The 23,050-nt window shown below is 41.7% G+C and overlaps 1 protein-coding gene and 1 pseudogene across 1 annotated transcript in view; one reads left to right on the top strand and one right to left on the bottom strand.

Moving 5' to 3' along the window:
* The window catches only part of LOC136331981 (uncharacterized), a 228,248-nt gene that overhangs the window by 62,310 nt on the left and 142,888 nt on the right, over positions 1-23,050 (top strand). The gene's annotated exons all lie outside the window — the stretch shown is intronic.
* Positions 6,316-21,961, bottom strand: LOC136331967 (leukocyte immunoglobulin-like receptor subfamily A member 6; annotated as a pseudogene).

Genomic DNA, 23,050 nt, shown 5'->3' with positions numbered 1-23,050 from the left:
TGGATTAGTGTTCCTTTCTCTCTCTCTTTCTCTCTCTCTCTCTAAATCAATAAAATTAAAAAATGGAGATATTACACTACCTGATATCTAACTATACTACAAGTTCATTGTAATCAATACAGCCTGGTACTGGCATAAAAACAGGAATACAGATCAATGGGTTCTTTTGAAATCAGATGAGATCGGGTACATTCAGAGTGGTATGGATCAATGGAGCAGAATACAGATCAATATAGATTAATGGAGCAGAATAGAGAATCCAGAAATAAACCCATGCCTTTATGATCAATTAATATTTGACAAAAGAGGCAAGAGTATGCAACGGAGTAAAGACAGTCTCTTCAATAGATGGTGTTGGAAAAAGAGGACAAGTACATATTAAAAAAATGAAACTAGACTACCAACATATGCTGCATACAAGAATAAACTCAACAAACAAAAGACTTCAATGTAAGTTGTGAAACAATAGAAATCCTAGAAGAAAACTTTGGAAGTAAAATTGCAGACATCTCTCATAGCAAATATGTTTGCCAATATATCTCCTTGGGCAAAGGAGACAAAGGAATAAAAATAAACAAATTGGACTACATCTTATGCTCCTTTTGTTTCTGTATAAATTTATAATTAGCTTTTTGATATTTAAAGCATAATCTTGTGATGCTTCATATCAAGTTTTTGAAAATGTTCCTGAGAAGATGCTTACTCTAGAAACTAGGATGTGAGAGGCTGACTTTTTTTTGTCATGGAAAATGCAGAATTTGGGACAGTCATATTTTACAGGTTCATCAACTAAGATATTCCATTTTACTGAGCAGAGTTTTATGTCCTTCCTAACAGGACACTGATTGTGAAACAAGAGTAGTAAACATTTTTAAGGTACAAATAATCCTCTTGATGTGTTTCACAGATTTCAACAGAGATCAGCCCCAGCCACTCCTGCATGCTTTTCTGTGAGTAAAATAATGAGTGTGAGGAGGCAATCTCAACTCCTGGTCAAGGTGAATCTATCACCCTTTTGTCTTTAGCTCATTTATTACCCTACTTCTAAGGGTCTGTGTCCTTGGACCTCAGTTGAACTCTAAGTTCCTGTTATTTCTTTTGAAATAAGCTCTAGCGATGAACATGGCGGAGCATGTATCTTTATGTACCAACGTTTTTGAGGTTTGGGGTAGATATTCAGTAGAGGGATTGCTGGGTTATACGGTAGTTCTATTCTTAGTTTTTTGAGGAACCACTATACTTTCTTCCATAATTGTTGTACTAATTTGCATTCCCACCAGCAGTAAATGAGGGTACTTTTTCTCCACAGCCTCTCCAACACTGTTATTACCTGTCTTGTTGATAATAGCCAATCTAACAGGTGTAAGGTGGCATCTCATTGTAGTTTTTGATTTGCATTTTTCAAATGGCTAGTGAATTTGAGTATCTTTTCATATATCTGTTGGCCAGTTGTGTATCCTGTTGGGAGGCGTGTCTGTTCAGTTCAGGTCAGGTTAAGGATAATTTTCTAAACAAAACTTAAAACAGAAAGAAAGAAAGAAAGAAAGAAAGAAAGAAAGAAAGAAAGAAAGAAAGAAAGAAAGAAACTCTAGCTTGTCCTGTAAAATGTGTTCTTGTTGCTCAACACACAAAAGGAGTATAAAATACCTACAAGTGCTGTCTGACAAGGTGGCAGTGCAATGGATAGAGCATCGAACTGGGATGCAGAGGACCCAGGATTGAAACCTGAAGTCGCTGGCTTGAGTGTAGGCTCATTTGACTTGAGCGTGGACTCATCAGCTTGAGTGAGGGGTCTCTGGCTTGGGATTATAGACATGACCCCATGGTCACTGACTTGAACCCATAGGTGGCTGACTTGAAGGCCAAGGTTACTGGCTTGAGGAAAGGGTCATGCTCCCTGCTGTAAGCCCTGGTCAAGGCACATATGAGAAAGCAATCAATGAACAACTAAGGAACTGCAATGAAGAACTAATGCTTCTCATCTCTCTCCCTTTCTGTCTGTCCCTGTCAGTCTCTCTCTTTGTCTCTGTCACAAAAAACACACTACAAGTGCTTAAAATGCAATTGTAGTGCATGTAAGTTATTAAATAAAATATGTACTTATAAAATATTGTACACAAAGCATGCATATTTTTATTTCTCCTTTATATCAAATCTATAGACCCGTGGATAAAATATACATTTTGGTTATAGAGCTATCCACATTCCAGTGTTGAATTCACTCTCACCCTCCCAAGATTCACATAGAAAATAAGAGGTAGTTAGGGGAGGAGATGGTGGTGTGTGGTCTTAAGGCAAACCTTCTAGATACACCTGAATGTTTCTGGTCAAGGGAAACTGAAGAGCTGCCCGACTTGTGGGTTTCATGGTAAGAATTTTGAATTTACTTTGCAGTATCAGGTTGGCACTGTTTATCCATCAGAAAATGTGGTAAAGTCCCAATAATGACTTTTATCACAGAGCTCTTCATGAGTTATTTTTCAGATGTTAAAGAGAAGCACAGGAGACAGACCCACAGGGTCTGTTGGCAGTGTCCCCACACCACAGTTGTGTCAGTCACAAAGTTCCTGTCATATAGGAATAGAATCAGTTTCTTCTCATCCTAAAAATAGTGGGTGTTGGCCCTGGCCAGTTTGGCTCAGTGGTAGAGTGTCGGCCTGGCGTGCAGGGGACCCAGGTTCGATTCCCGGCCAGGGCACATAGGAGAAGCGCCCGTTTGCTTCTCCACCCCCGCTTCCTCTCTGTCTCTCTCTTCCCCTCCCGCAGCCAAGGCTCCATTGGAGCAAAGATGGCCCGAGCACTGGGGATGGCTCCTTGGCCTCTGCCCCAGACGCTAGAGTGGCTCTGGTCTTGGCAGAGCGACGGCCCGGAGGGGCAGAGCATCGCCCCCTGGTGGGCAGAGCATGTCCCCTGGTGGGCGTGCCGGGTGGATCCCGGTTGGGCGCATGCGGGAGTCTGTCTGACTGTCTCTCCCCGTTTCCAGCTTCAGAAAAATACAAAAAAAATAATAGTGGGTGTTGCAAGTTTTGTTTGAACCACATTACTGAGCACAACTCATGTATAAGGTGTTGTGTCTATCTATGTTGTTGCAAATGGTAGAATTTCCTCTTTTTTTCTTTCGCCTGAATAATATTCCATTATATATATGGAATATATATATATGGAGAAATATTCCACACACATATATATACACACACACACATAGATAAATGGGCACATTCTACAAATCAGAGCATTCTTAAAAATTATTGTTTTCAGAGGTTGTCCCTTCAAACACTGGTGAGTTGATTTCTAGTGGTGATATTTCTGCAGAAATGAAACCATTGACATCTGAAGAAGACAGGAAGGACTGCGGAGTCCAGAGAGGCTGATAGGCATCACTTTGGGTTTATCTTGGCCAGGCTTGAATCTGATTTTTCCCACTTCCTGTTATTGAAACAAAGTGAAGTTTCGTGACATGAAATTATGAAGACCCAGTAATGTCCATCTGGTAGTGTGGTGAATAGAAATAAAGAACATTCTCTCACATAACAGTGGAGGAGTGCATGAGATTTTTTTGATGTGTCGGCCCAAACCAGTCATGTGGGATGGACCCTCAATTAATAGATACATAGATACACAAAAAAGAATAGGGATCGTCACAGAAAGTCAATCATGGTTGGGAAAGAGAATACAGATTTAACAGAGAAAGATTCCTCTGCAGAAACATGGTATATGTACTCTGTAAGGAATACACTCTGGGATAAATTTATGAATAATAATGATAAAACTCCAACATCACAGGCTACTGGGTGATGGGTTGATCAGTATTCTAAGTGGCATGCAAGATTGTGAAATATTACACAATCTCTAAACCATAAGTACCTGTACAGTTGAGTGAGAAGCATCAGGAACACATCTTTGTCCTTATCATGGTCCAGGAGGCTTGCAAAGGAGTTTGCTCTGTTCAAATCGGCTCAGGGAGCGCCCATGAGAAGACACAGTGTGGTCATAACTCAGGCTGTGTGTATCTGGGAGGGAAGGAGGCTCCCTGAGATGAGTCTGGTTTGTAGGGCAGAGCCAGCTCTGGTTGGACTGAAAATTTTATCTCAGCCTGACCTTCAACAACATGGGATGGCAAATGGAGATGCTTGGATGTTGCTGGAGTGAGGTGGAGACCTGTGGAATGGCTTTGTGGAGGGGATGGTTGGTGACAAATAAGTTTATGTCTGTGACAGTAAAACACCTCAGCTGGGGGTGAGGGTATGCAGGGGACAAAAAGGAGGACAGAAGGGAGTGCACCAAGATGTCCTGAGTCTGCAACTGAGCCTGACTGTGAGGGTGAACTTGGTCACAGAAAGAAGGGCTCAGAGTGAGAAGAGTGGGATTTGTTCACTGTGCATTGAGGGGAGAAATCAGAGAACTGAGGGCTCTTCTAGTCCCTGCCTTGGGTGACTGGGGAAACCAATGGGGCCATCACAGAGCTATGGCCCCAAGAGGAGCAGGAGTCTTGAGGAGATGTTTACAACATTATCAACTGACTCCCAGAGGGAACCACCAGCCTCTGCCTGGCATGGGTGTGGTTTGTTTCTTCTCAACACTTCCTCCCTCTGGCTTCCTTGTTTCTGTAAGCAGGAACCCTTTTTTTCTGTCACATTCCCTCAAAACCTCTGAGTCATTTCAGCGTCCTCGTTGCCCACTTTCTATGAGGCACCAAGTCTTTATCAGATACTGTGAATTCTAGCCCCACACTTTGGTCAAAAGAACTAGTTAAAGGCAATTGACAGGTTTTCATCTAAGATGTGAGGATACATTTATTGACTGTCTATTTTGAGTCAGTAACTTTTCCTTTTTTCCTTATGGTAGGAAAGTATGAAATGTCACCTCTCAGGGTTATTAGGAGGATCAGCAGAGACACAAAGGGTCTCAATCTGGTGTCATGGACGTGACCTGACTAAGAGCTGGGTATAAGAGACTTATGGTAGGAAGGGCGACTGGGGAGCTGCGTACATATCCCCCAACCTACAAGGTCAATCAGGAGCTATAGGACATCCTTGGTTGAATGGCTGATGAGCACCATGTTAGAGGATACAGGATTGATGGTTCTCAACCTGGATCCTATACTCAGCAAACTCAGGACTAAAGGTGGAAATTTCATTTCTGGGTTGATCTCTGACCTCGTGGGAGTCTTGCCCTCATAAACTCCACAGGGATATAGTGCAACTTCTAAAGTATAACAGATCTACAGAAAGCTATATCTGTTTTACTTGTATTTTTGTAGAAGGAGGCAGCAAGAGAGAGAGAAAGAGAGAGAAACATTGAGCTGTTCCTGTAAGTGCCCTAACCAGAGATCAAATGGGCAACCTCTGAGCTTTGGGACAATGCTCAACCAACCAATTGTCTGGCCAGGGTCTAGCCAGGGCCAAATTCTTTTTTAGTTAATGATTGGTTTTTAGAGAAACAGAGAGTGGAAGGGAGAGCAAGGGGAGGGGGAAGAGAAGCATTCATTTGTTTTACACTCAGTCGTTCCTTCATTGGTTGTCCCATGTGTGCCCTGACCAGGGATCAAACCTGCAACCTTGAAATTTCAGGATGATGCTCTAACAGACTTAGCTAACTGTCCAGGGCGCACTTCTTTTTATTGACGTAAAATTTGCATAACATGAAATTCAGCTTTTCGAAGTACATCATTCAATGGAATATAGTAAATACACAATATCTCAACCACAACGTCTTTCCACTTGCAAGAAAATTTTGTCATGCCCCAATGAACACAAAGCACTCAGTCTCCAGTCTCTCTTCCAGCCCAGCCCCTGACAAACCTGATTTCTGTGTCTATGGGCTTCTTTCTCCTGGACATTTCATGTAAAAGGAATCTCACAAAATGTGATTTTTTGTGTCTGGCTTCTGTCATTTAGCGGCATAATTTTGACGTTCATCCAGCAATGTAGCAGGTGGCAAGGCATTCTTCATTATTGTTTAAAATTTTTCAGTGTTCTGAAGATGCCATGTTTTGTTTATGTGAATATGGTCAGGCGTGAAGGGATGTATAGATGTGGATCCAAACCAGCCATGTGGGCACACCCTCCTGTCACAAGGGTGAGAACAAAAGGACAGGCAGGGAGAGTCAGTGGTGACAGGGAGGGAGGCCCCCAGTGGGTGGAGGAGGCGTACTCCACAGGAACACAGCACACATTCCCTGCACCCCAATCACAGTCACTCTCCTAGACATTTTCAGCAGACAGTGTCCCCAACTGTGGGCCCTACTTTCTCTCTCCTGGGTCATCAAATGTGCTCCAGGGCTCCACCTCTATGAACACTGCATCGTGGGTCTGCACCTCTGTGGTCACCTCCTGACCTCATCTGGGATCTGTTGAGCTTGAAACAGCAGCATCCCCAGGACCAGCAGGATCAATGCAGCCATGGCCATCCGAATAAGGTTCTCCACTGTGTAGTCTTGAGGTTCAGTAGCTAGAAAATGTGAATATAGAGGTCACCGTGGTCAGGGAAGACCCAAATCTCCAGGGTTTGATTGTTTATCCTGGGCTCCCACCACCCCTTGGCCTCACCGTCCCTGTGATGTCTGAATTCAGAACCTGCTATGAGTCACTGTGATAAGAGTTAGTTGTGTCCAAGAGCTCAGGATTAGTGAAAAAACTATCTCAAATTGGAAATATTTAAGGACTGTGTGTTCTGTGTTCAGTCTGAGACTCAAAGTCTCAAAAGCTTATTACTGATAGCTGAGAGATCCCACAGTTTTAATAGTTGGGAGCCAGGGATCTTGGAGTAGGGGTTGGTGTCAGGAGCTCTGAATGTCAAAAACGCAATACATATATATATTTTTTTATATATACACACACACACACACACACATATATGTATATATGGTATATAACATATAATATATATACAATTTATGTAGTATATTATAAAATAATATGTAAACTATATAGTTGCATATATATTCTTTCATGAATACTAGAATTATGTATCATCATTTATATCTCCATATATGTGTGCTGTACCAATATGTAGTGGATGTGTGTGTATGTGTGTGTGTTGTGTGTGCTGTGTATCTAAGGAGAGAAGGAGAGAGAGCTAAATGGATGGCTAATGATGTAATTTTTAGCCCAAAAGGCAACCTCCATGCACCCCTTATCAAATGTCATAAACAGGGACATTCACAGTTCTAGTATTCAAGCTTTAAGTAACAGAGAAATTCCACCAAATTATAATATTTAATGAGTACAAAAAGTAGGAAATTATGTCAATCTGTCACCCCATCTTGATAAAAAAAGCGAAATTATAAAAGTATTATTGAAGTATCCCAATTACAAAAATCTATGAAAATTTTTAAAGATCAACTCACACAATTCAGGAAATGTACGTGTATGATAACGATTATTCTCTTGGGTTAATGTCCAAATGGTTGCAACCAGGAAGCCTTTGTAATGTGTCTCATGTGGCTGTAAATCAGAGGAACAGTGTAATTTCTAGGAGATGTGTATTTGTCAGAACAAGAAAGCACGCCTAATAAAACCTTAATAAAACAGAATAACAGATAAAAATGAAAAGGTCAATATGCTTTTGAGGGACAGTTTGGTTGTTTCCCTGTCTTGACCACTGTAAATAATGCTGCCATAAAATTTAATTTTCTAAATAAAATTATTAATAAATAGTGCTTTCAGTATAAAATATAGATTTCTCAATAGGTTTGCCTTGAAATAATTTTGGGTATGAATTAAGCTGTTTTCCTGAGGTGAAGCTTTAAAACATTTTACTCCACCATTTCATCATCAGGAGTTTGAAGTGAGAAAGATAGGTATACAGTTTGAAAAAAAAAAGTGAAGTTCCATGATATTACAAGATGTCTGCAGAGTCGGTGAAAGTTAAACTTACCTGCTCCTGGCCCCAAACCAGACTTACAGCTAACTTACAGAGCAATCAACCTGAGTACCCAACTGAAGGCTAGCTGAACTGAGGTATTATATCCAAGGATTTACAGAGGAAACCACATAGAGACTGGAAGGAGGGTGGAAATGTATAAAGACTAGCCCCTGCACCCAGGTGTGGCAGCTGAGAAGCTGGAGGCATACCTTGGCTGGAAAACTTTCTCCCCCCAGGAGCAAGGGGTCTCAACCCCATGCAGGGCTCCCCAACCCAGAACAACAGAAATGGGAAGAGGAGCCCGCATACCATCTGGTGGTGAAATCACTGGGGATTCGGTCCACCTGGAGAAAAGGGAGTCTGCTGGAGACCCAGAGGCCGCCTTCCCAGGGAAAAGCCCTCCATTGAGGGGGCAGCACTGCTATCTCCTATTCTACTCAAGTCTTCCAAAAAATTGAAGAAGAAGAAATACTTCCAAACACATTTTATGAGGCCAACATAATGCTCATACTGAAACCTGGCAAGGACAACACACTAAAAAGAAAACTACAGACCAATATCTCTAATAAATACAGATGCTAAAATACAAAACAAAATATTAACAAATTGAATACAACACATTAAAAAATAATTTGCCTGACCAGGTGGTGGCGCAGTACATAGAGTATTGGACTGGGATGTGGAGGACCCAGGTTCGAGACCCTGAGGTCGCTAGCTTGAGCACGGGCTCATCTGGTTTGAGCAAAGCTCACCAGCTTGCACCCAAGGTCGCTGGCTCCAGCAAGGGGTTACTCGGTAGGTGAAAGCCCACGGTCAAGGCACATATGAGAAAGCAATCAATGAACAACTATGGTGTCGCAATGAAAATCTGACGATTAATTCTTCTCATCTCTTTTCGTTCCTCTCTGTCTGTCCCTATCTATCCCTCTCTCTGATTTTCTCTCTGTCTCTGTAAAAAAAAAAAAAATCATCATGATCAAGTGTGATTCATCTCAGAATCACAAGGATGGTTCAATATATGTAAAATGGTTAATGTAATATACCATATCAACAAAACAAAGAACAAAAACCATATGATCCTATCCTATCAATAGATGCATTCGGCCCTGGCCAGTTGGCTCAGCGGTAGAGCGTCGGCCTGGCATGCGGGGGACCCAGGTTCGATTCCCGGCCAGGGCACATAGGAGAAGCGCCCATTTGCTTCTCCACCCCCCCCCCTCCTTCCTCTCTGTCTCTCTCTTCCCCTCCCGCAGCCAAGGCTCCATTGGAGCAAAGATGGCCCGGGCGCTGGGGATGGCCCCTTGGCCTCTGCCCCAGGCGCTAGAGTGGCTCTGGTCGCAGCAGAGCGACCCCCCAGAGGGGCAGAGCATCACCCCCTGGTGGGCAGAGTGTCGCCTCTGGTGGGCGTGCCGGGATTCCGTGCTGGGTGGATCCCGTGCTGGGTGGATCCCGGTCGGGCGCATGCGGGAGTCTGTCTGACTGTCTCTCCCCGTTTCCAGCTTCAGAAAAACACACACACACACACACAAAAAAAAAAATAGATGCATTCAATAAAATACAACACTATTTTAGGTTAAGACACTTAACAAAATGGGTATAGAAGGAAAATATCTCAACATAATAAAGGCCATTTATGATAAACCATCAGCTAACATCATATTAAAAGTCATAAAACTGAGGACTTTTCTGCTAAAATCAAGAGCAAGACAAGGTTGTTCACTTTCTCCACTCTTATTCAACGTAGTGCTTGAAGTTCTAGCTAGAGCAATCAGACAAGAGAAAGAAATAAAAGGCATTCATATTGGGAAAGAAGAAGTAAAGATTTCACTTTTTGAAGATGATATAATCCTATACATTGAAAACCCAAAGACTCCACAAAAAGACTACTAGAAACAATAAACCAATACAGTAAAGTCACAGGATACAAAATTAATATACAAAAGTCCATGGTCTTCCTGTATGCCAACAATAAAACATCAGAAAACAAACTCAAAAAAATAATTCCCTTCACGGTTGCAACAACAACAAAAAAAAATACCTAAGAATAAACATAACAATGAATGTAAAGGACCTATATAATGAAAACTACAAAGCATTAATAAGGGAAATCAAAAAAGATACAATGAGCCCTGGCCGATTGGCTCAGCGGTAGAGCGTCGGCCTAGCGTGCGGAGGACCAGGATTCGATTCCCGGCCAGGGCACACAGGAGAAGCGCCCATTTGCTTCTCCACCCCTCCGCCGCGCTTTCCTCTCTGTCTCTCTCTTCCCCTCCCGCAGCCAAGGCTCCATTGGAGCAAAGATGGCCCAGGCGCTGGGGATGGCTCTGTGGCCTCTGCCTCAGGCGCTAGAGTGGCTCTGGTCGCAACATGGCGACACCCAGGATGGGCAGAGCATCGCCCCCTGGTGGGCAGAGCGTCGCCCCTGGTGGGCATGCCGGGTGGATCCCGGTCGGGCGCATGCGGGAGTCTGTCTGACTGTCTCTCCCCATTTCCAGCTTCAGAAAAATGAAAAAAAAAAAAAAAAGATACAATGAAATGGAAAAATATTCCTTATTCTTGGATAGGAAGAGTAAATGTAATCAAAATGACTATATTACCCAAAGTGATATAGAAATGTAATGCAATTCCCATCAAAATTCCAATGTCATTTTTTAAAGAAATGGAACAAAAAATCATCAGGTTTATACGGAAGTATAAAAAATGCCAAATAGCCAAAGCAATCTAAAGGAAAAAGAACAAAGCTGGGGGCATTGCAATACCTGAGTTCAAATTATATTATAGAGCCATGATAATCAAAACAGCATGGTATTGTCAAAAAAAATAGACACTCAGACCAATGGAACAGAATAGAAAGTCCAGAAATAAAACCACATATATATGGTCAAATAATTTTCGATAAAGGGGCCTACAGCACACAATGGAAAAAGAAAGCTTCTTCAACAAATGGTGCTGGGAAAACTGGAAAGCCACATGCAAAAGAATGAAACTTGACTACAGCTTGTCCCCTTGTACTGAAATTAATTCAAAAATGGATCAAAGACCTAAATATAAGACCTGAAGTAATAAAGGACATAGAAGAAAACATAGGTACTAAACTCATGGACCTTGGTTATAAAGAGCACTTTATGAATTTGACTCCAAAGGCAAGGGAAGTGAAGGCAAAGATAAATAAACAGAACCACATCAGACTAAGAAGCTTTTGCACAGCAAGAGAAATGGACAAAACAAACAGCCAAATAAATGGGAGGTGATATTTTCAAACAACAGCACAGATAAGGGCTTAATATTCAAACTGTACTAAGAACTCATAAAACTCAACAACAGACAAGAAAACAATCCAATAAAAAATTGGAAGAGGACTTGAACAGATACATCTCCCAAGAAAGAAATGCAAATGGCCAACAGATATATGAAAAGATGCTCATCATCATTAGCTATTAGAGAAATGCAAATCAAAACTACAATGAGATACCACCTTACACCTGTTAGATTGGCTATTATCAACAAGACAGGTAATAACAAGTGTTACAGAGGCTGTGGAGAAAAAAGAACCCTAATCCACTGTTGGTGGGAAATTAAAGTAGTACAACCATTATGGAAGAAAGTATGGTTGTTTCTCAAAAAATTAAAAATAGAACTACCATATGACCCAGCAATCTCTCTACTGGGTATATACCCTCAAAACTCAAAAACATTGGTACGTAAACACACATGCAGTCCCATGTTAATTGCAGCATTGTTCACAGTGGCCAAGACATAGAAACAACCAAAAAGTCCTTCAATAGATGATTGGATAAAGAAGATTTGGTACATATATACTATGGAATACTACTCAGCCATAAGAAATGATGACATCGGATCATTTACAACAACATGGATGGATCTTGATAACATTATACTGAGTGAAATAAGTAAATCAGAAAAAACTAAGAACTATATGATTCCATGCATAGGTGGGACATAAAAATGAGACTCAGGGACATGGACAAGAGTGTGGTGGTTACCTGGGAGGAAGGGGGGAAGAAACAGAGGGAGGGGGTGAGGGGGCGTAAAGAAAATCAGATAGAAGGTGAAGGAAGACAATTTGACTTTGGGTGATGCGTATGCAACGTAATTGAATGTCAAAATAATCTGGAGATGTTTTCTAAATTTATGTACTCTGATTGATCAATGTCACCCCATTACAATAATTTTAAAAAAGAAAAAAATAAACATGTAAAAAAAAAAAAGAAATTTCAGAGCTAAAACTAGTAACACAGTGCCACCTACTGTAGGTTAAAAAAAAACCAGAAAAACCTATAAAACTGAAGTCTTATATTTGGAACTTTATTTTCTTTAATTTTTATATTTTTATTCTTATTTTCTGTAAGTGTTTTGTTTACTTTTGATTTTTTCTTTTGGTTTTTCCTCTTTCTTTTTTGTGGATTTTCCCTTTTACTTTACATTATTCTTAAATTTTTTCTATTTTTCATTTTATTTGTTTTTGTTTTTATATTTTAGTTGTCCTTTGTTAGATTTCTTAACAATATCATTCTCAAATGTTATTAAGGTAAAAGAAAACAAATAGTATGATTATACAAAAAGTGATGTATTTCAGAAAGAAAAAGAAAAATCTCCAGAAAGCAATCTCAATCATGTGGAAACCTTAGAATTAAACAATAGAAAATTCAAAATCAAAGTTCTGAATATACTCAATGAGATGCAAGAAAGCACTGAGAGACAATAAATTGAACTCAAAAAACAATTAATAAACAAAATGAATACTTCACAAAGAAGATTGAAACTTTAAAACAGAGATAAACTCAATACATAAATTTAAAAATGAGCTAGCAAGTTTAGCTATTAAAACAGGTCAGATAAAGAAGATAATCAGTGACACTGAATACAGGTAACCAGAGATGATACAGACAGAAGAAGAAAGAGACTCACAACTTTTAAAAACAATAGAGCTCTACAAGAGTTGCCTGACTCCAACAGAGAGAGCAATATAAGAAATAAGAATAATGGATATATCAGAAGGAGAGAGGAAAGAGGAAATGGACAGCTTATTCTCAATATAATTGATAACAATTTTCCAAATTTATGTAAAAAGTTAGATTCACAAATTCAAGAAGCAAACAGAATGCTGAGTTAACAACCCAAACAGACTTTCCCCAAAGCATACTGTAATAAACATTTCAAAAATCAATGACAAAGAAAGAATCTTCAAAACACCCAGGAAAAAGAAGAACGAAATATATAAACGAAGGTCTATTGGGTTTTCCTCAGACTTCTCAGCAGAAACTCTACATGCCAGAGGAGTGGACCCAAACATTTAATTAACAAAAAGAGAGGAGTTACCAGCCAAGAGCACTATACCCATCAAAGTTATCCTTCAGGTATGAAGGCAAAATAAAAACTTTTACAGACATACAGAAGCTGAGAGAATTTATCACCAGAAATCCCCCATTGCAGGAAATACTCAAGGGGTTGTTCTTCCAGATACAAAGAACAACACAATACAAAACTACAAGTAAAAGCTACATCAATGTCACAATAAAAACAAGGAAATCTGTGACAGCAGTAATATAAAAGGAGAGAGGATAAAGATGTACAGTACCAAAGGAGGATAGAGTGCAGGAGCACTAATAAGACAAAGGACTCTTGTACATACAAATATTTTTCTCTTAATAACCTAATAGTAACCAACCACAAAATACCCCCCACAATACTAAAACACATACCTTAAAAAAAGGAAGAAACAGGGAAGAAAGTATGGAATACTATTAAAAAAGAACTGACAGAAACATAAAAGAGAAGAACCAAAGGAGACATAAAGCTACCAGAAAACAAAACATACAATGGCTATAAGAAATCCTCTAAGGTCAATAATTACCCTAAATGTAAATGCACTGAACTCACCAAAAAAAGGGCACAGCGTAACAGACTGAATCAAAAAGCAATACCAACTGTATGCTGCCTTTAAGAGACACATCTAAGCTGTGAGGACAAAAGTAGACTCAAAGTGAAAGGTTGGAAAACAATTCTCCAAGTAAATAATACCATAAGAAAAGCAGGTGTAGCCATACTCATATCTGACAAAGATGACTTCAAGATAACAAAAGGTAACCAGAGACAAAGATAAACATTTTATAATGATAAAAAAGACAGTATATCAAGAAGACATAACACTTTTTAATGTATATACAACAAACCAGGGAGTTCCAAGCTACATAAGACATCTACTAACTGATCTATAAACAGAAACTGACAAAAACGTAATCATACTTAAATATCTCAACACATCATTGACAACTTTAGGTAGATTATTCAAACAGAAAATCAATAAAGAAATATCAGCCTTAAACGACACGTTACACCAATGAAACATAAGAAACATTTACAGAATATTTCATGTCAGAACATCAGATTATACATTCTTTTCCAAGGTTCATGAAACATTCTCAAGGATAGACCACATGTTGGGCCTCAGAACTAACATCTATATATTCAGTAAGATTAAAATTAGACCAAACATATTTTCTGACCATAAGACTTTAAAATTAGAATTCAACTGCAAAAAGGAAGTAAAGAAACCCACAAAAACATGAAAATTAAACAACATACTTCTAAAAAATGACTTGGTCAAAGAAGAAATAAAAGCAGAGATCAAAAGATATATAGAGACAAATAAGAATGACAACATAACATCTCAAAATTTCTGGAATGCAGCAAAGGAGTAATAAAAGGGAAGTTTATATCATCATAGGTATATATCAAGAAACAATAGAGATCCCAAATAAACAACCTAACATCACATCTTAAAGAACTAGAGAAATAAGAACTAAGGCAACCCAAAGTCAGTATAAAAAGTAAATAATAAAAATTAGAGCCTGACCTGTGGTGGCGCAGTGGATAAAGCGTTGACCTGGAACACTGAGGTCGCCGGTTCAAAACCCTGGGCTTGCCCGGTCAAGGCACATGTGGGAGTTGATGCTTCCTGCCCCTCCCCCTGTTCTCTCTATCTCTTTCTTCTCTCTCTCTCTCTCTCTCCAATAAAAATGGATAAATAAAATATTTTTAAAAAATTAGAGCAAAACTAAATGAAATAGAGAACAAAAAAAACTATAGAAAAAAAGTAATACAATTTTAATTGTTGTTTGAAAAGGTCAATAAAACTAACAAACCATTGGCTAGAATCAATAAGGAAAAGAGAGAAAAGACTCATATAAACAAAATCCATAAAAAAAGAGGAGAAATTACCACAGAGATCGCGGATATACTAAGGATCAGAGGAGAATATTATGAAAGATTGTATGCCACCAAATTCAACAACCTAAGGAAATGGACAAATTGCTAGAACTATACAATCTTCCTAGACTGAATCATGAAAAAGTGGAAAACCTAAATAGACCTATAAACAGGAGGAAATAGAAACTATTATCAAAGACCTTCCCCAAAACAGAAGTCCAAGACCAGATGGCTACACTAGTGAATTCTACCAAACATTCAAAGAAGATATGGTACCAATCCTTCTCAAAGTCTTCCAAAATATCGAACAAAAAGCAATATCCCTAACACATATTATGAAGCCAACATAGCCTTCATACCAAAACTTGCCAAGGACAACACACAAAAAGAAAACTACAGACCAATATCTCTAAGGAACAGAAATGCAAAAATCCTAAACAAAATATTTGCAAATCGAATACAACAACACATTTAAAAAATAATACATCGTGATCAAGTGGGATTCATTCCAGGAGCACAAGGATAGTTCAACATATGCAAATTAAACATCATAATACACCACGTCAACAAAACAAAGACCAAAATCCTATGATCCTATCAATAGATGCAGAAAAGAAATTTGATAAGATACAACACTCATTTATATTTAAAACACTCAATAAAATCAGAATAGAAGGAAAGTACCTCAATATAATAAAGGCCATATATGATAAATCATCAGCCAATATCATATTAAATGGTGAAGAATTGAAGGCTTTTCTTCTAAAATCAGGAAAAGATAAGGCTTCCCACTCTCTCCACTCTTGTTCAACATAGTTTTGGAACATGGTATTAGCCAGAGTGATCAGGCAAGAGAAAGAAATAAAAGGTATTCATATCAGGAAAGAAGAAGTAAAGGCATCACTTTGTGCAGATGACATGATCCTGTATATAGAAAACCTCCAAAACTCCACTGAAACCTTATTAGAAACAATAAACCAATACAGCAAAGTCACATAATACACAATCAATATACAAAATTTTATTTCTTTTCTATATGTCAATGATGAAACTTCAGAAAATGAACTCAAAAACAGAATTCTTTATACAAATGCAAAAAAAAATTAAATACCCAGGAATTAACCTAGCCAAGGATGTAAAGGTCCTAAATACTGAAAACCACAGAACATTATTGAAAAAAATTGAAAAAGACACAATGAATTGGAAAAATATTCCATGTTCATGGATTGGAAGATTTAACATATTTAAAATGGCCATATTACCCAAAGCAATATACAAATTTAATGGAATCCCCATCAAAATCCCAATGTCATTTTTAAAGAAGTAGAATAAATAATTACCTGGTTTGTATGAAACCATAAAATACCCTGAATAGCCAAAAACAATCCTGAGGAAAAAGAATGAAGCTGGAGGAATCACACCAACTGACTTCAAATTATTCTATAGAGCTACAATAATCAAAACAGCATGGTATTGGCAGAAAAACCGACATACAGATCAATGGAACAGAATAGGGAGCCCAGAAATAAAACCACATATATATGGACAAATAATATTTGACAAAGGAGCAAAAACACACAATAGAGAAAAGAAAGCCTCTTCAATAAATGGTGCTGGGAAAACTAGAAAGCCAAATGCAAAAGAATGAAGCTTGACTACAGATTGTTCCATTGCACTAAAATTAATTCAAAATGGATCAAAGACCTAAATATAAGATCTGAAACAATAAATTACACAGAAGAAAAGATAGGTACTAAACTTATGGACCTTGAATGTGGAGCACATTTTATGAATTTGACCCCAAAGGCAAGGGAAGTAAAGGTCAGTATAAATGAATGGGACTACATCAAACTAGAAATCTTCTGCACAGCAAAAGAAACCAACAACAAAACAAACAGGCAGCTAACTAAATGGGAGATGATATTTGCAAACAGTTTCTATAAGGGGTTAATATCCAAAATATATAAAGAACTCACAAAGCTCAGCAACAAATGAGCAAACAATCCAATCAAAAAATGGCGAGAGGACCTGAACAGACTTTTCTCTGAAGAGGACATACTAATGGCCAACAGATATATGAAAAGATGCTCATCTTCACTAGCTATTTGAGAATTTCAAATCAAAACTACAATGAGATACCACTTTACACCTGTTACATTGACTATTATCAGCAAGAAAGTTAGTAAGAAGTGTTTGAGAGGCTGTGGAGAAAAAGGAACCCTCATGCACTGTTGGTGGGAATGTAAACCGGTACAGCCACTATAAAAGAAAGTTTAAGGTTCCTGAAAAAATTAAGAATAGAACTACCATATGACTCAGCAATCGCTCTACAGGGTATCTAGCCCAAAAATCTCAAAAAGATTGGTACACAAAGACACATGTACCCCTCCCCATGTTCATTACAGCATTATCCACAGTGGACAAGATATGTAAACAACCAAAGTGTCCCTAGATAGAGGATTGGATAAAGAAGAAGTGGTACATATACAATGGAATACTACTCAGCCATAATAAATGACGACATATTGCCATTTACGACAACATAGACCTTGAGAACATTATACTGAGTGAAATAAGTAAATCAGGAAAAGCTAAGGACTGTACAATTTCACATATACGTGGGATATAAAACTGAGACTCATGGCTAGAGATAAAAGTGAAGTGGTTACTGGGAAAGAGGGCTGTGGGGAGGAAGAGGGGGAAGTGAATAAAGAGGAATAAATATATGGTGACAGAAAATTATTTGACTTAATCAAAAGTTTAAATGCTATAGAATCATTTACTGGAACCTATATACTCATTGATTAATGTGATCCTGTGAAATTTAATTTTCTAGATATATTAAAAAAAAAGAAAAAACAATCAAAGAGATAGAATTTTAGGAAGCTAGCAAGTCATGAAATAAATATGCCCAAACCAACAGCTTTCTCATGTATAATTACTATTATTAAGAAAATATAAGGGAATCAAATATTTTGTTTCTAAATTACAAATTCGATGTGTAATTCTTTTTTCAAAAATTTTAAATTGAATTTCTTGGGGTGACATTTGTTAAAAAAAAAAAGCCATACTGATTTCAGGTGTACAATTCTTAAAGATTATAAATTTACTGAATTATAACAATACCTATCAAAATGTTTCTGACATTTATTAACTTCAAGAAAGTTTAAACCTGGCCCTGGCCTGTTAGCTCGTTGGCCAGTAGAGTGTTGGCCCAGTGTGTGGATATCTCAGGTTCGATCCCCAGTCAAGGCACACAGGAGAAGCACCGATTTGCTTCTCACCCCTCCCCCTCTCACTTCTCTCTCTTTCTCTCTCTAATTCTTTCTTCTCCTCCCTTCCTTCAACCATGGTTCAATTAGAGCAAGTTGGCCCTGGTTGCTGAGGATGGCTTCATGGCCTCTGCCTCAGGTGCTAAGAAAAGGTTCCCATTGTATTTGCCATGGCCAGGGCCCCAGATGGACAGAGCATCACCCTGTAGTGGGCTTTCCAGGTAGATCCTGGTTGGGGTGCATGCTGGAGTCTATCTCTGCCTCTCCCCCTCTCAGTAAAACAAATTAAAAAAAAAAGTTTTAAACCTCCATTTAAAATGTGTGTGATAAGAAGACACTATCAACAAGATGTTACAATAATAAATGTATGAATTTAATATACTCCCAATGAAAATAGAAATAGAGTTATTTATATTTGAATTGTAACTCCATATAATGAAAATTAAATTGTCAATTTAGATATTGAAGAGTTGTCTAGAAATTCTCAGACAAGAGCAATAACAAACCCGTGTGCACAGCCCACTGACATGAATGCACACCGTCTGGGCGAGGCCCCGGTTCCTCGTGAGCTGTGCACACCCCCTCCTTATTCCCAGGGAGCACTGAGTGCCTGGAGGCCCCCAGGGGAGCACAGAGGCCATGCAGAGCGGTGCCCACAGGTGGGGATGCTTCCCTCTACAGGAGAGTATCTCATGGGGGCCAGGACCCCAGAGGCCCAGTTTCTGAGATGAGGACATCAGGAGGTGAGGGGTGGGGGTCTGTCTTCTCTGCTCAGTCTGATCACGTCCCTGCTCATTTCCCACATGCCTCCCTCCACCTGCCCCTCGTTATTTCTGCTGAGATCAGAAATGGGGGCTCAGGGTAGGAGGTCCTGTGTGTTTCCAACCTCACGTGGGCTGGACCTTCCTCTCTGAAACCTTCTGCACCCCCTCATTTATTACTGTCCCCGACTTTCCTAGGGGCATGGCCCTGAGGTGACCAAGTATAGGAAGGACAAGGTCACCTGAGACCAGGAGCTCCAGAGGCTCACTGGGCTGTGGCAGCAGGTAGGGGTTGCTGTTCTGTGAGCTGTAGCACCTGTAGGTCCCCCCATGGGCTGAGGTCACAGGACGCATGGAGAACTCTGCCTGGTACTGCTGAGCTCGGAGCTCTGATCTAAGACGCAGGGGGGGATCGGCTGTCCCCTCCTTGGACAGAAGGAAAGTGTCTGTTGGGCTCTGTGACTGACACATCAGGGTCACCTTCTCTCCTGAGGCCACCATGGAGCCTGTCTGCACTGAGAGGCACGGTCTGTCAGGGAGCCGTCCTAGAGAGAGGGAGGTGGGTGAGGAAATTCCCACCACCTTCTTCTGACCTGAGAGTCTCCTCTGAGGACCCTCCTCTCTGTCTGTCTGTTTCTCTGAGTTTTTCCTCCCCTCCCATCCCATGTCTCTCTGTCCCCCTCCCTGGGATCCTGCACGTTCACTCTGCCCATCACCACCTGAGATCCCCCAGCAGGGCCTGTGCAGAGTCTGGGTCCCTGACTGAACCCACAGGCCCCTCACCTGCCACCAGGATGTCCACAGGGTCACTGGGCACCGACCACTCAGAGGAGAGGTTGTGTCCACCGCAACGTCTGTACCGGCCCCCGTGGGAGCTGCTCACAGTGTCCAGGGAGAAGTTGGCCTGAGAGAGCCCAGCCTGGGGCTGCAGGACAAGGCTCTGGGGGAGGTCATGTCCCCCCTCCTTGATGAGAACAAATTTGTCATAGCCGACATCAGAGTGACACTGGAGGGTCAGGCTCTGTCCAGAGACCACGATGGGGCCCTGCTGGGTCAGGAGGGAGGGCTTCTGAGACACACCTGGAGAGACAAGATTTGAGTTACAGGGGCTGCTCCTCCCATACAATGCCTTCTCCTGTCCTGGCCCAGGTCTCACTGTCTCTCTCTCTGTGTCTCTGTTCCCCTCACCCCACCTTCTCACACGGGGCTCCCCTCACAGCAAAGATGTGAGAAATGTGTTTCGTGCCTCAGTCCAAAAATAGGACACTGATGAGACTTAGTCACCTGAGATCAGGAGCTCCAGGGGGTCATTGGGCAATGACCACACGTAGGGTCTGTCCCTGTAATAGCCATAGCATCTGAATGTCCACCTCTGACTGGGGGTCACGGGGCCCACAGGGAACAGGGCCCGGTATGTCCCACTGAAGTGTGGCTATGAGTCCAGAGTCCAGGAGAGCCTGTGTCCTCCTTCCTTAGTCAGAATGAACCTGTCAAATCCCTGCCCTGAGCCACACTGGAGGGCACGTTCCCTCCTGAGGTCACGACAGGGCTGGGCAGGGCTGAGAGGCTGGGTTTTCTGTAGGATTCTAGGAGAGGAGGAGGCAGCATGTTAGATGGGGCTCACTCCTCCCTCATGTCCCCCAGAGCTGAGCTGTGAGAGGGGAGACCCCCTGAGAGCAGACCCCCTTCCTGAGGGCAGAGCCTGAGGCTGGGACCCCTGAGTGTTTCCTTACCTTGTACCACCAGCTCCAGGGGGTCACTGAGCTCTGACCCATCAGTGGAGTTGAGGAATCTACAGTAATATCTCCCTGCATCACGCTCTGTCATGTACTTGATGGGGAACTTGGCCTTGTTCTCGGACTTCAGTGGCTTCTGTGTGTCCCACGGTTGGTTGTGTGCTTCCCTCTTTATGCAGATGGTACTCCTCAGCCCCCAGGGTCCCCTGACACCAGAGGGTCACAGGGTCCCCCCAGGGGATCACAGAGCCAGGCTCTGCCCAGAGTGTGGGCTTGGGGAGGGTCCCTGGAAGGAGTCAGAGGTCATAAGACATTTCCCTCCCACCCCCCCGCTCCCAGCTGTCAGTCCCAGGGCCCTCCCAGAGGTCTCTCATCTGTCAGACAGGTCTGCTGTTCTCCATCCCCAGCTGCCCGTGGGGTGGCCCCTGTCCCCTATGACAAATGGGACCGGGGACTCCTGTGAACAGACTCACCTGCCTGCACTCGGGACCTCAGGCTCAAACTCAGTCCTGGAAGAGAGTTCCTGTGAGAGATTTGCTCCTGAGCCTGAGCAGAACCCCCTCCACCAACGTGAGCCTCCAGAGTCCTGGGTCCTGACAGACCAGGGCCTGGCTGTGGGGTGGGGTTCATCCCAGACCAGGGCTTCCCCTTCCCCTCCCCATTCTCACCCAGGCAGAGCAGGGCTGTGAGTGTGGGGGTCATGGAGTCTCCTCTCTCTGGACCCCGCTGTGCAGATGGAGGAAACCAGGGTGCCACTAGGACAGAAAGACACACAAATTACAGTCACTGGGAGGCTGTCCCTCCTGTCACAGGGCTGTCACGTCAGCACCCCCCAGAAAGGAAAACATTCCTTCCCAGGGCCTGGCTCTCATTTCCATGAAGATGCAGGAAATAGATCCACAGCCTCCTGAGATGCCCCTTCCAGGTGAGGTGACCCAGGGCACAGCCTTCCCTGTCAGAGCCTCCCCCATGGGGCCACCGTCATCCTCAGCTTGTCCATCAGCTCCTCCCTGTGGGGTCCTCACCATGGACGGTGGTCACGAGGTCCTTCAGGAAGACGTGGGTCCCTGTGACTGCGGAGCTCAGATCAGCAGGAACAGGTCCACAGTCTCCCTCAGCAGTTCAGGTTCAGTGTCTCTGACAATGAGAACAAAAGGGAAACACGGAGAAATAGGGAAGGAAACATGTCCCTTCCATGGCCCCAGCGTGTGGGTTTCTATTACACCCTCCACGGTCTTCTCCTTTCTCTCGCAACTGCGTCCACCCCCTCCTTCTGTGGGGTGGGGGGCAAGGTTACGGCTCAGTGCTGCCTTCTCAGTGCCCATGTTCCTCAGGCAGGGCTCTCCCCCCTGGTCCCATGGCTTTGTCCTGCATCTTAGGGGCACTGATTCAGGCTAGAGCTGTGATTTGTCGAGGACAACTTATCTTTATTTAAATATTTATGTGTCACCCACTACCAGGGTGAATTGAGCAGTAACGTCACAATCACATGTTTTCTTTCATTCTTTTTCTTTTTTTTTAATGTTTATTGTATTGGTTTGAGAGAGTAAAAGAGGGAAGTAGAGGAACATCAGTGTGTTCTTCTATGTGTCGTGAGCAGGGATAGAACCGGCAACCTCTGTGCTTGGGGACGATGCTCTAACCAACTAAGATATCCGGCCAGGGCTCTTCTATTCCTTTTTTTTTTTTTTTAAGAGAGAACACATCTACCTTTATTAATTTACTTTTGAAGACATTTAAATCCGGGAGGGGTGCGGTATAACACGGATTCTGTGTCCAATGACCCCAGCAGGAAGGTTGCTTTGGAATTTGGCACAAACCACCCACTGTTTCCATGAACACAAGTGACTTTCCCCAGATGACTCTGGTCTCCTTCAGTTTGCCAGCAGGAGTCACTGTGCTGCTCTTTGTTTTGTAATCAGGAGCACATCTCTTGGCTAGATAGGATTCAGTTTCCTCTGAGCACAAGCACCTTCCATTTTAAGAACAGCTGGGTGCTCCTCTGGTCCTGAAGACTCCATTTATCTCCAGAAAAATGGCCCTGACTAGGTGGTTCAGTGGGCCAAGTGTCGACCCGGCACACTGGAGGTCACAGGTTCCACCCCCCAAGTCAGGGTACACACAAGAAGCAATCTATGAGCACACAACTAACTGGAAAAACTAAGTGAAACAACTAGTTGATGCT

The sequence above is a fragment of the Saccopteryx bilineata genome, chromosome 3 (assembly GCF_036850765.1).
Source record: "Saccopteryx bilineata isolate mSacBil1 chromosome 3, mSacBil1_pri_phased_curated, whole genome shotgun sequence".
NCBI classification, from domain to species: domain Eukaryota; kingdom Metazoa; phylum Chordata; class Mammalia; order Chiroptera; family Emballonuridae; genus Saccopteryx; species Saccopteryx bilineata.
Note: the sequence above shows the minus strand (reverse complement) of the source record. Positions and strands in the feature narration are given on the sequence as shown.